Source organism: Rutidosis leptorrhynchoides, chromosome 10 (genome assembly GCF_046630445.1).
Source record: "Rutidosis leptorrhynchoides isolate AG116_Rl617_1_P2 chromosome 10, CSIRO_AGI_Rlap_v1, whole genome shotgun sequence".
Classification (NCBI taxonomy): Eukaryota; Viridiplantae; Streptophyta; class Magnoliopsida; order Asterales; family Asteraceae; genus Rutidosis; species Rutidosis leptorrhynchoides.
This window is the reverse complement of record NC_092342.1, coordinates 21157717-21173047: the sequence shown is the minus strand read 5'-3', so window position 1 is coordinate 21173047 and position 15331 is coordinate 21157717. Positions and strand designations below refer to the sequence as shown.

General features: G+C 33.3%; 1 non-coding gene across 1 annotated transcript; it reads right to left on the bottom strand.

Annotated features, from left to right (window-relative positions):
* Window positions 1-8015: 8015 nt before the first annotated feature.
* Window positions 8016-8122, bottom strand: LOC139874020 (small nucleolar RNA R71). Its single transcript, XR_011767724.1, has one exon. It is a non-coding gene; the product is annotated as a small nucleolar RNA R71 (small nucleolar RNA).
* Between the last annotated feature and the right edge of the window lie 7209 nt (window positions 8123-15331).

Here is a 15331-nt window from a genome sequence, read left to right as displayed (position 1 = left end):
CAAAGAAACAAAAGCTAACTAAACCGAGCCTTGAGCAACCGGATTCTAACTCGATCTCGAAAATACACTACAAACAAAATCCAATACAAGACCCTAAAGCACCAAATAAACGACAACCCTTTAAAAAACAAAACCAAACGGAACCGCGTTACCCGACAACCGCTTTACCTTTCCGAGTCTTTATGACCGGCTTTACAACCACACCGCCAACCTTCAAACGTGTAATATTCTTGCCTGACCGATTTTTGATCGCATAAGAAACTTACTGATATTACTTATAACTTATTTATTTTATCTGGCAATCGACCGACGTGGCTCCATACCCCAAAAAAGGTAACGGGGACTTCAATCAAAGCATCAGCTAAAAAGAAGTCTCTGCTTTTCATTTTGATAGGAGTAGGTGCTTGCTGCTCGCTCGTTGTATACTAAATGAGCCTTTACTGCCCGCTCGACCCCTCTCTTTTTAAGTAAAGTGAAGTCAAATCAATTAAGCCTCTTTGTTTTTTTTAAGATTATATACAGAGCCGGACTTAAGGGTAGGTAGGCCTTGCGCTCGCACTGGGCATCAACCGATAGAGGACATCAATCTGCATTAATCGTTCAAAATATACAGGTGTTGTAAATCGAGATTTGAAATAATTTACGGTCACTTAATGATGTTTTATGGTTATAAGAAAACGATTAACATTAATTGCGTTAAAAAGGGAAGTTCAGATTAGGAAGTTAAAATGCTATATTTTGTGGTGGGATCTGAATTTTCTTTTTGTGTACTCTTTTTGTGCACTCAAGAAGACGACAAGATGACACATGTATTAGTGTTCTATTTCTAAAAATAACGTTGAATATACACATTTAACCTTTTATTCTTTCAAAATCGACCTTTTATTTTATTTAAAGATACACATTTAACTGTCTCTTTCATTTATTTCTTTGTTTTCGAATGATTTATTTGTAAACGGTAACAATTTCTCGTATCATTTTATACCAAGAAAAATTATATAATAATATGTACATTTAATTTTTGAATATCAGTACGGGATCACCTAGGAGGGACTTAACCACCCACGCATTCATCTCCCTACAGTTGCGTAACCCGCCCCCAACTGCTGTTCAGGAGGAAACCCTGCCCAATCCGAGGGCATGAGCGGTAAAACCCCCTTCCCCCACTGCCCCCGCAACACGATGTGGGAAAGGTACCCTTGGGTGGAATTCAAGAGTAAAGGGGCAACATTGTGTGCAATGCTGCACTCCACGGGAGTCGAACTTCTGACCTCTCGCTAAGAGAGGCAGACCACTACCACATGAGCTACAATACAACGTTAATAATATGTACATTTTTATTCTAATAATTATCGCATTTAAGATATATTTATGATAATATTTTCTTTAGCTTGATGAGCATGAATAATTTGGGTAGTCTTCAATATCTGACTATATTTATTTCATTATAACTTATTAATTGATATGCCTTTTTATATAATTTGTGTAGTGCAAATGACAAATGCTCACACCTAAATGCAGTTTATAACTATTGCTTAGTTCTAGCATGAAATTCGATAGCAAGAATTATCAATTTTGTTAATTTTATGTCTTTATGAGCCTATACATTAATAATTAATATGTATTTGTCAGTAATAATAAAGTTTAAATTTGACATGACAACTAAACTAGGTTTATATTAGTTTGTTAACATAGTAGATTCATTTTGTCTAATTTTTCTAACGAGTACTTTTAAAGTTGTTATTAGCGTGTATTAAAGTCTCTACAATTTGATTAGCGTCTCTATAAAATCAACTTGTAACCGCTTTATACAAATGTTTAAGCGCATTAACGATAACTATAAGGCATGTCATTAAAAAACTATTATATATATATATTATATTTGTACATATATAGATTAAGTTTGATTAAGTACCGAGTCAACATTAACTAATAGTGCATTATTTGGGCAACTCAGAGCATTTTTTAGTTGACATGCACAGGGCATCAAAATGTACTAGACCGGCCCTGATTATATATTACAAATACAAAATACAAATTTTATTACTAGTTTAGACCAACAAAAATACGGATTTGTTCAAACATAATATAAAATATTTTTGATCAGGATAGTCCAATAGTTTAAGGCCCTGTTTTTTCTTTTTTCTTTTTAATAAGTTCTCTTGTCTGAATTTAAATAAGATGTCTGTGAGGAATAAGTGTCGAATAAATAATTTGTGTTTGTTTTTGCTACTGAATAACCGTCTGAATAATTGAATTTACCAAATTAACCATGTACATGGGCAGTTACTAGAGCAGTTATTAAAAAGTCGGGACCTAAATGAAAATTTACACTTATTTGAATTTTTTTTCATTAATATGTGACTTATTCAATAAGTAAAAAACAAACAGTTCTCACTGACATTACATATTAAGTTTCATACAATTAAGTCCATTAAATCTTAATCAAACATGGCCTAATACTCCTTCATGGACAGTTCATTCGTTAAGTCGACGTTACTTTTTCCCATTTAGCTGATCCACGTGCTTCTCATGTAAGGGCAGTTATGTCATTTTTAACTGTGTCTTCTATTAGACGTCTATAAATATCTTCACTACCAATTTGATACACACATTACAAACATCGATTATTTCAATTAATTCGTTTAAACCCTAATCCAATGATTGTTAGCTGCACGTATGATATAGGAGCGACAAGTTAATTAAAAAAAAAAAAACCCTTTTCTCCAAAAAAATTGGGCGATTTCTAACGACTTGAAGGCGCCGTGATTTTCTTTTCTTCTCCGATCAATCTCAGGCAGGATCAAACGCCTTAATCATGGTAGGTAACGTACGAACCACTCCCTTGAACGACGGGTGGTTTACTAAGGAACGACGCAATGGTAAAACCAATTACAGGAAGCTCGACATAGATTGGACGATCGGATCATGAGTATCAATCATTCTACGTTACTAATTTCCCTGATTACGCAGATACAGAATCGTTAAGAAAGGTGTTCGATGAATATGGTTTCCTAGTGAACGTCTACATAGGCAAGAAACGTGCAAAATTCGGTAAGCGTTTCGCATTCGTTCGTTTTATGGGGGTCAAGCATGTAACTGAGATGGAAAATAGAATGGCAGATGTGTAGATGGGTAACTACCATCTGTATGTTGAAGCTTCGAAATCAGATTTTTCGAAAGTAACAAATGGTAGCAAGGACGTCTATGTGAAGCAAAAAAAGGTTAGAGAGCATACTCCTGTGTTTGTTGCAAAACCAGTTAATACAGTACCCGTTCATTCGAATGGCCCATCATATGCTGATAAGGTAACTAATGCTCAACCTTCTGTGAAGAAAATTACATTTAATGATGAAGAGTTGGTTTCTATTTCGAAGGATGATTATGTAGTTATGGCGAAATTGAAAGATATTGGGACACTTTATTCACTGTACCGACTAAGTTACGCAGAAGGTTTTTCGGAGTTCAAAATCCAATACATAGGCGGTTTTTGGGTTTGGTTAAAATTCGAAAATGAAGCAAGTTGTACAGCATTCAAATCGAACCCTAATTTGGCTATTGTATTTATGTGTATTAAAGATGCATGGGACGATTTTGTTATAGATGAAAGAATTGTGTGGATAGAATTATCAGGTTTTCTCACTTGTGCGTGGGGAACTGCTGCTAGTATGAAAATTGAATCCTCTTTTGGGCGATTTTTATTTTTTCGAAAACAATGCAGATTTACCTATTTCTTCGAGTAGAGTATGTATTGCCACGAGTAGTAAAAGCAGTGTTAACTCGGTGGTGATCGCAGATATTAAAGGTAAAGAGTTTGAGATTAATGTTAATGAAATTGGCACGTGGCTGTTTAATATTGACTCGACTATTGAAGCAAGTACCAAAGAGGATGATGCTTCGGTTAATGTTGAAAACCAAAGCCAGTCTTCGGGGTCATCATTCGCAGAAGGCTCAAATAACTCGAACCATCTCAAAGAATTTGAAGGTATTGTTTTAGATTTGTCGGTTGAGGAACAAGTTGATATTCGGATAGAAGATGAATCTCTTAATAAAATGAGCTCCATTTCAACTAAGCCGATTCAAGAAAGTAGTTCAAGTTTACCAAATCCACCTGGTTTTTCTAAAGCTCGCATTGATAGAAAAGATAAGCACTTGATAGTACTCCAAATGAACATATATTTAGTCGTAATATCCTTCCAATATGTAAAGCTTTTTGTTGCAATTGTTCTATTTCCAAGTGATATTCGTTTAAATAAATATTGCGAAGACAAAAGAAGAAAACGACGATTTAAAGACGCAAATGACCAAAACGCTCAAATGTACAAGTTACAATCCAAATGGTTCCAATTATTGATAAATAACGTCTAAAAATTACAAGAGTACAAGCCGCAGAACGCAAAGTACAAGATTTCAAAGCGTACGAAAAGACGTTCGAAAATCCGGAACCGAGACATGAACGAGCATCAATGCGCGAGTCAACGGACCTAAAATTACGAGTCAACTATGCACAAGAATATAATATAATATATATAATTATATAAAATTATATATATCATATTATATATTATTTAAATTAGCAGCCGCCCACGTTTTGGAAGCAATTGGGCATGTCCAGCCTGGCCATGCGATCGCATGGCTAATGCACTAGGAACCCATGCGATCGCATGGGCCCTAAATCCTGGCCAAGTGCTATAAAAGGCGACGAATTCAGAGGAATGATACACCATATTTCATTCTTTCTTTCATTCTCTGTAAACATAATATATATTTATATTATAATTTTAATTTAAGTTAATTTTAATAATAAAGTTATGGTTTAGTGGGGTTATTGTAAGAAATGTTTTACGGATTTTAAAGTCAGAACTCTGTCCGTGTAACGCTACACCATAAATAATCACTGTAAGCTATGTTCTTCCTTTTTAAATTAATGTCTCGTAACTAAGTTATTATTATGCTTATTTGAGCCGAAGTAATCGTGATGTTGGGCTAAATATTAAGATGGGGTTATTGAATTTTGTACCATAATTAGGGTTTGGACAAAAGACCGACACTTGTGGACATTGGACTATGGACTATTAATAGATGAGGGGTATTGTCTAATCGAATGACAACTCATTGGAATCTGTCGAACCTATCTTCAAGTTAGTTAATCTAATAATTATTAAATGATTATGCATGTCCTATTTAGTGACGTTTATACGACATCTTTTACGATCATTTAATTAATTATTTGGGTTGGGTAATTGATTATTCAAACTGATCAAGTGGGTAAATTAATATTCATATCTCATTAAAACAGGGGTGGATTACATACACGGATAATTGGTGTAATTGTTAACAAAGTATTAAAACCTTGGATTACACGCAGTCGATAACCTTGTGTAATTATTAACAAAGTATTAAAACGTTGTTACAGTTTAAATCCCTAATTAGTTGGATTATTTAACATCGGGAATAAGGTTAATTTGACGAGTATTTTATAATTATGACCGATTGACTATTATGGACAAAAACCAGATAGGTATCAAATAAATCCAGGACAAAGGACAATTAGCCCAGATAAATAAATTAAAATCAAAACGTCAAACATCATGATTACGGAACTTTAAATAAGCATAATTCTTTTATTTCACATTCTATCGCAATTTTATTTACTGTTATTTTATTTATCGTTATTTAAATATTGTTATTTATTTTACGCACTTTAATTATTGTCATTTATCTTTACGCTTTATTAAAAATCGAAAAACCGGTCATTAAACGGTAAAACTCCCTTTTATAATATTACTACTTATATATATATATATATATATATATATATATATATATATATATATATATATATATATATATATATATATATATATATATATATATATATATATATATATATATATATATATATTTTATAAATATAGTTATTAAAAATATAGTACGTAATCACTAGCTCCGTGTGGAACGAACCGGACTTACTAAAAACTACACTACTCTACGATTAGGTACACTGCCTATAGTGTTGTGGCAAGGTTTAAGTATATCCCATCCGTAAATTAATTAAAACTTGTATCATATTTCGTAGTATTTCGTAGTATTTCATAGTAAACAATAATAGTATTTCGTATACCCCTCTACTTTAACATCAAGTTTTTGGCGCCGCTGCCGGGGAGCCGAAAGCGAAACGCTATAAAAATATATATATATATATTAGTTTTAATTTATTTTTGTAAAAATATAATAAGTTTTAAACATAAAAATACAAAAATATAAAAAAAAATTTATTTAAGTGTTTAAGTAAAAAGAAAATATATTTTATATAAAGTATAAAAGTATTTTTATTAAGTTCTTAAAAATATAATTCTAAATATTAATTATATTAATTTTGTAAAGTTTATAAATTAAATACATAAAAAAAAAACTAGGCCTGCGAATTTTTGGCCTGCATTTAAATTGAAGCTGCATACCATGCGACCGCATGGTTTTATAACCCTCAACTCATGCGATCGCATCAGCTGAGGTGACAGCTCTGATCCTTAAACTGGTACGATTTGGGTTACGGTTTTAATTATTATTAATTAATTAATTAATTAGGGTTTTAATTTAATATATTTAGTTTAGTTTAATTATAATTTGTTATTATTAGTTTTAATTAGTTTTAAAAATTAATACTTTTATAAAATAATAATATAAAAATAATATTTTATCATTTTGTTTCTTTTTATAAATTGTATATTTTTATCATTTACATCATAATTTGTATTTTTATCGTTCGTAATTAGTTTTAAATTTAGTTTTTGCCGTAGTTATTTTATATTTCTAGATTTTTAGGCTTTGCTGTAAAATCCCTTAAGTGCTTTTATTTAGATTAAGATTTAGGCGCCTTAGAAATTTACGACATCGCTTATCGCTTTAGTTTTTTATAGATTTTAGTGCTTAATTAAGTTATTGCCGTTTTGGATACAGAATTCCTTTTAAGTTCTAATACCTTTAGACGTAAGTTTTAATTTTTAGTTTTTAGACTTTTAAGTTTCGACGCTTTACTTTCTTTCCTATTTTTTTCGACTCTTATTTTTCGACGCGCTTTTTCTTTCTCATTTCTACGCTCTAGTTTTTAGGACATAGATTTTTATCTTCTTTAAATTTCGACGAAAAATTATTTTAAGCGGTTAAATTGATAGACATCCAAAATTTTCTGGTTCGTAGTAATAGTTGGATTTGTTAGTGGCGAGTTGTGGGCTTCCGATTTAAAGGGCCCTGACTACCTGCTGCATCTATTGGCTATTCGAAACGTGGGCAAAATCAGAAAAGTCTATTAATTTGATAACTTATATAATTTTTATATTTATAACTAATAGGATATTCAGTGAATGCACCGAGCAAAACGTTCACCACCTTTCATACGTTCACCACCTGTAAATCGATCAAGACATCTAGCCAATATTATAGCCATTGATTTTTCTTTAGAATCATCATCTAGTCAAACAAGAACTCCAATTCAAATTTCCAATAATCCATTTTTTGAACCCTACTTCACAATTAAGAACCCGGAGCCTGAACCACTAATCATTCCTCCTGAACCACAAATCATACAACCAGAGGTTGTCGAGGAGTGATTTTGATTCAACAAATTCAATTATGGAAGTAACGGAACCTCTAAGTATGGAAGATCGAATGAGAGCTACATGCACTGGCCAAGGTCATGCCATTACGCGACCAGAGATTAATGCGCCAGATTATGAAATCAAAGGACAAATCCTACACATGGTAACTAATCAATGCCAATATAGTGGTACGCCAAAGAAGATCCAAACGAACATCTTCGAACCTTTAATAGGATTTATACTCTATTCAAAATCAGAGAAGTTGAGGATGAACAGATCTATCTCATGTTGTTTCCCTGGACTTTAAAGGGAGAAGCCAAAGATTGGTTAGAATCGTTACCTGAAGGGGCGATTGACACATGAGATGTTTTAGTTGAGAAATTTCTTAAAAGATTCTTTCCGGCATCTAAAGTCGTAAGACTTCAAGGAGAAATTGTTACGTTCGCGCAAAAGCCAAATGAAACATTATATGAGGCGTGGACAAGATTCGAAAAGTTGTTGAGAGGATGTCCTCAACACGGTTTAGACACTTATCAAATAGTACAAATATTCTACCAAGGCGTCGATGTCGCTACACGAAAAGACATCAACACAGCAGTTGGTGGTTCCATTATGAATAAAACCGCAACCGAAGCTCACAAAATTATTGATAACACAGCCTCCCACTCGCATGAGTGGCACCAGGAAAAAGATATTTTTCGTTCATCTAAAGTGGCTAGAGCCGATTCTAGCCATGACTTTGATTCTGTTTCTGCAAAAATAGATGCTTTCGAGAGACAAATGGAAAAGATGACTAAAGATATTCACGCAATACGAATCAGTTGTGAGCAATGCGGTGGACCACACTTAACGAAAGATTGTCACATTGAGCAAACGATGGAACAACGTGAGAATGTTTCCTACATGAACCAAAAGCCGGGAAATAATTATCAAAATAATTATCAACCGCCAAGGCCAAACTTCAATCGAAATCAAAACATTCTTTACAATCCAAATGGACCCAACAATAACTCGTACAACCAACAAGGTCTGAATAACCAACCAACTCAAAACAACACTTTCAATCAACAAAGACCTAGCTTGTATAAACCACCACAACAAACCCAAGAGAAAAAGTTAAATCTGGAAGAAATGATGGCAAAGCTAATGGAATCTCAAACACAATTTATTACATCTCAAACCCAAACAAATGAGAGGTTTGATCAGTCATTAAGAACTCAACAAGCTTCCATTTTGAATCTAGAAAAATACGTAGGTACTCTTGCTAGCATGATGAGTGAGAGGGAACAAGGAAAGCTACCGAGTAATACTGAAGTAAATCCTCGGAATGAGAATGTTAATATGGTTTCAACGAATTCTGAAAAACCAGCATCAGAAGATGGGATGGTTTTCGATGTGAGTAACAATGAAGAAGTTACAACACCACCACCACCACCCGAGTATGTAAAGCCAGTGGTGGCACCATACAGACCACCTATCCCGTTTCTAAGAAAAGGAGTTGAGTATGAGCAAGTAATAGGTAATAAAGTTTGTGATACCTTTGAAAAGAAGAAGAAGAATAAGAAAGTGCAAGAAACAAAAACCGTAAAAGTAAACCCGGTGAAGACAGTTCCACCAAAAGTTCCACCCAGGTTGGGTGATCCAAGTAAATTTATTGTTCCTTATCTACTTAGTGATTGTGTCATGTATGATGCACTAGCAGATTTAGGTGTGAGTGTGAGTGTTATGCCTCTTTCATTATATAAGAGATTATGAGTAGGTGAGCTAAGTCCAACGAAAATGAGTGTTCGACTCCTTGATCAAACCATTAAGCACCCAGTTAGAATTGCTGACAACCTACCCGTTCAAGTGGGTAATTTAACATTTCTAGTCGAATTTATTGTCATTGACATAGAAGAGGACTCAAACATTTCTCTAATTTTAGGTCGACCATTCTTAGCATCCACCGGGGCATTATTTGATGTAAGAGAGGGTAGAATGATACTTAGTGATGCTGACAAATTGGTCACCTTTGTGATTCGAAAGTCTAAATGTGACGACCCGGAAATTTCTGACCAAATTTAAACTTAATCTTTAATGTTTCCGACACGATAAGCAAGTCTATAAAGTTGAATCTCAAAATTTTTGAACTACTTTTATATATTCAATTACCCTTCGACTACTCCCGACGATTCACGAACAACCATTTATTAATGGACATGTGTATAAATATATATATATACAATAAATTGAAATATTAATTTTTAGAATTAAATATATAAATAACTTGCAACATGTATTTAAAACGTGTTTATGAATATTGAATGTATATATATAATTTCAAATGAATTAAGTAAATGATAGTAACATTTGATTATTGATTCGATTAATATTTAGTTAGGTTACTTAGAACGTTTAAGAAGTTAAAATAAACGTTGGTGCATAAATGAATTATATCAAATTAAGTTCTAGAGCGTATACGTTAGGTGATATAATAATTTCTACATTTAAACGATTTTAAATTATATATATTGAAATATAATTAGTTTTGAGAAACTAAACATTATATTATATTTCAATTATATATATATAAATTTATATTTCTAAATGGATATATATATTTTACAAAAAATGATAAATATTAACCTAGTTATAAAACGTTTAGATTTTTAAATAATATTATTAAATATATATTAATAAACAACGAGAAGTTGATTTAAAGAAGCAAATGACCAAAACACTCGAACGTTCAGGATACACTTCGGGTAACATAGTTATTGATAATTTAAGTCTATATTTTGACAAAGGTATGAGTCACGAAACGTAAAGTACAAGTTTTCTAAGCGTACGAAAGGACGTTCGAAAATCCGGAACTGAGACATAAACCGAGTATCAACGTACGAGTCAACGGACCTAAAATTACAAGTCAGCTATGTACACGAATATAATATAATATATATATAATTAATATAAATTATATATATATTATATATATATATAATAATATGTCGACAAACAAGAAAACAAAAAAATTGTGAGCTGGATTTTGGGGTCATGCGATCGCATGGGAAATAGGCATAAAACCCATGCGATCGCATGGGGGTCAGGAATCAGAATTCTTCTATAAATAGCGCAGTTTTCTGCCGAATCCTTTACAATTCATTCTATTTTTTTCTCTCAATATTTATATTTTTTATTATTATTATTATTATTATTATTATTATTATTATTATTATTATTATTATTATTATTATTATTATTATTATTATTATTATTATTATTATTATTATTATTATTATTATTATAAATCTTATTATTATTATTAGTATTATTATACATAAAATACTACGACGAGGCCATGAGCAAGTTATTTTCAAATCAAGCTTTTCGAGTGGGATAGAGCTAAGGAAATTATGAGTTTTAGCTAAGGAGGTGATGGGTATTATTCGGGGGTATTGCTAGTGAGGTCAAACTAGTGTTTATCATTTCCGTTGCGTTTACGTACTTTCCTACAATATTGAATCACAATATTGATACGTGAGCATTCACATCTTATCTTTTATATATTAATAGTGTATCCATGTCTAGTGCTCGAGTATATATATTTATGCATGCTTGTATGCTTTAATTTTGTCGTTGGATAGTTTATAATGAATCACGAATTTGATACATATGCTAATGATATAAAGTATATGATATGCATGTTTTTGGAAAGCTGTCGAAAAATTATTAACTTTTCATTTAGAAATCGCGTGATTTCGATGAACAGATTAAAAGATATGGTCAACTGAATTATGTTTGACGTTAATTAAAATTGTGTTTGAAACTGTAAATTAATATTTAAACAACTTGTCTATGAGATTGATAAATTTGATTTTTAGATATTACTAATCAAATAAATGAATTTCTATATAAGGCACATCTCGTCTTGTTGAACAATTGTCAAAGTTGACTGTCTTATCATGTTTTAAAGCTTTATAAACACTATTGTGATGCCCCGTACTAAATCATCATGTACGGACCATCAACAACAGGATCATTACAAGGTTAAGTACTATATGCGTTTTCAAAAAGAGTTTGCATTCATAATTAAAAGTGATGTCAAACCAACAGCGAAAATTTTACATTCCAAAAGTATGCTTCACTAAGTAGAAGCAATAATTAAGTGTACGTGACCCCAAATGGTCGTTACAAGTCATAATTCAAAAGTACTAATGTTTGAATGCAAAGTAAAGTAGTTCATGCGATGACAACTCTAAGCAGCGGGTGTCTACAGCACGACTAGTACACAGCGGAAGCTAACCTCAAGCACCTGAGAAAAACATGCTTAAAAACGTCAACACAAAGGTTGGTGAGCTATAGTTTAAGTATAACAGTATGTAAGGTAGGCCACGAGATTTCAGTTCTACAAAGAGCGTTTCAAAACAGTATGATAAAGTATATATTAACCGTGGGCACTTGGTAACTAACTTAACGTTTATACCCCCTGAAAGTACAATTGGCAAGTGCGTATGTTTACGAAGTATTAAACACTCGTTAAATGCTAGCGCTACTAGCCCGAGTGGGGATGTCAAACCCTATGGATTCATATCTAAGATTCGCGTTCACGGTTCAAAAACCAATGTTTAAACGTTACCGAGCTAAAGGGAATGTTTATGCCGTTGTATAACCCACACATATATAAATTTAAGTACTCGTGCCTAGTATGTAAAATATAAAATCCACATGTATTCTCAGTTCCCAAAATAAGTTAAAGTAAAAAGGGAATGCTATAACTCACAATGATATGTAGCGGTAAAGTAGTAGTCGGGAAAGGTGTGCAAGTAAACGGTCCGAGGTCCTCAACCTAAGTCAAATATTACTAAGTTAGTAAATCGTCTTAATAGTTTTAAAAGTATGTAATTAAGGTCTTAAGGGTCATCATCATTCATCATTAAACAAAAGGCGTAAAGTAGGTTTCGTTTATGAAAGTAGTTTAAAACAAAGTCTGACTTCAGTCAGTCACCACGGCCACTACCCTTACTGAATTAAGGTGAGACCAGTGGCCATGGCTCCGTCTATGAGTCCCTTAAGTGTGGTAAAATTTACAGAAGCAAACTCGTCTTGGTTTGACCGTGGCGACGGTCTAAGTGCGAGTAGGTCAGAAATTTCTGCACAACGTTAAAGGACATAGTGACGATCGGAGGGCCATAAATCCTAAACCGTAACTCGGATTAAGACGAGTCCTATATGAAAAGTTATCTACTCGAAAAGTTCTATCTAAAAATCAAGATTAGAACAGCCCAGGTCTACTGGTATGTTACAGAAACATCAGATCAGTAGCTTTTGGACAGAAACAGTGAGTTTAAAAGGGTTCTGGTGGTCTTGGTGCTTGATGTTCATCATGGTTCTCATCCTTGATGCATATAGCTTCAAGTGTACAACTCATTGATGTATCTACATCATCTTAACCAAGTCTTGACCATCATAACCCTAGTGCAAGTCTAAGACATGAAGCACAACTCACTTAAGAGTTGCATGTAGTTTGATGAACCAAAGTTACATCAAAGTCTTAGGTTTGACACTTATATGAACTATAAACTTGAAAGTTAACTAACTAATCAAGATCATAAGTAGTAGAACATAGTTCTTAGTTTGATCTTGAAGATCCAAGACTCAAAAGTCTAGATCCAAAGTTATATTTAAAGAAAACTTATTTGTGTGTTCTTGAACTTTCAAAGTTAACTTAATTTGTTCAAGAGATATGAGATCAAGACTAACTTGTAGTACTTGACCATATAAACTAACTACATGAAATTAAAGTGCATAAATTGAAGAAGTAAACTTAAATAAACAAGAAAAGGTTCATGGTTGTTCATACTTTAAAGATTCAAACCAAAGTTTGATCTTTAGAAAGTAAACTTTAAAGTTTACTTCATGAGCTTCAAGTATGTCTTTAATCAACACATGGAACTTGCAACTTTTAAAACAATTGAAGTAGAATCATAAACTTGTGAGTTTATGTTCTTGTGTTCTTGAACTTACAAGATAATAGAAGAACCAAAACTAGAAAGTTAGGTTTTTGAAAGCTAGTAAGTAACTACAACAACAAGATGAAACAAGTAACAACAACCAACAAGAAATTAAACAAGCAAATAACAAAAGATGATGATGATGATTAAGTGTGTATATAATTCGGTTTTAGCAAGAAAAAAAAAAGAAAGAAAAGAAGTCTTGTAACTTACAAAGTTTAGAGAGAAAAGAGAGAAATTTGAAAGTGAGTTTGAAGTGAGTGTTTTGAGAATGAGAAGTAATTGAAAGATACTAGTGTACATGTAGTAAAAAAAAAAATGAAAAATCCCTCCCCATATGCTATGGCCGACGGTTTGGGGCCTTCAAGGGGGGGAGAGGAGTGTTTGTTGGTTAATAGCAAGTAAAGCCTTACAAAAGGTGGTTAAAAGATGTAGTTTCATGGGGATTAAGGCATAACTAGATTCCTTATGTAAATGACTAACTAGTTACACTTTAAAACTAATACTTACATGTAGTATGGGCTAACTAAGTCCACTAGTAGTGTAGGGTGGGCTTATAAGCCCAAGGTCATAAGTCCATAACACTAATAAAGCCCAAGTTCACTTAATTAACAAATAAAGTCCAACAAAAGCCCAAGTAATTAACCAACAACCTTAGTTAATTAAAATGATTAATAAAACTTAATCATGAATGCAAATAATACTTGAAAATATTATTCGTGAAGTTTCGTGTGTCACAAAGACGTTTCGGGCACTTAAAAGTCAAGTACGGGCAATCATGGTAACATGTAAATGTAATAACATACATTCGTTTAATCACATGTATTAATAATAATAATTATTAATAAATAAACGTTGGAAAATCCAGGGTCGTTACATTACCCACCTGTTAAAGAAAATTTCGTCCCGAAATTTAAGCTGAGGTAGATGGAGGAGTCGGGAAAAGGTGAGGATACTTCCGCATCATTTGATCCTCTCGTTCCCAAGTAAACTCAGGTCCTCGTTTGGCATTCCATCATACTCGGACGATCGGAATCTTATTGTGTTTCAAAGTTTTGATCTCACGATCCATAATTTCAACAGGTTCTTCCACAAAGTGGAGTTTGTCATCAATAGTAAGTTCCTCCAATGGTATGATCAGTTCAGGTGGAGCAAGACACTTCTTCAAGTTTGATACGTGGAAGGTAGGATGAACTGAACTCAGTTGTGTTGGAAGATCAAGACGATAAGCAACGGGTCCAACACGCTCCAAAATTTCAAAAGGACCAATGTACCGCGGGTTTAACTTTCCGTGCTTCCCAAAATGGATCACACCCTTTCAAGGTGCAACCTTCAACATAACACGGTCTCCAATGTTGAATTCAAAGTCCTTACGTTTAAGATCGGCATAACTCTTTTGGTGATCACGGGCAGTCTTAAGTCTAGCTTGAATCTGAGCAATCTTCTCCGTGGTTTCGTGGACTACCTTGGGTCCGGTGATTTGCTTTTCGCCTACTTCGGCCCAACAAATAGGAGATCGGCACTTACGGCCATACAATGCTTCAAAAGGTGCGGCACTAATGCTAGAGTGATAACTGTTGTTGTACGAGAATTCGGCGAGTGGCAAAAGCCTTTCCCAGGCCTTTCCAAAATCAATGACACATGCACGCAGCATGTCCTCCAAGGTCTGAATCATTCGTTCACTTTGCCCGTCAGTCTGAGGGTGATAAGCAGTACTCATATCGAGACGCGTTCCCATGGCTT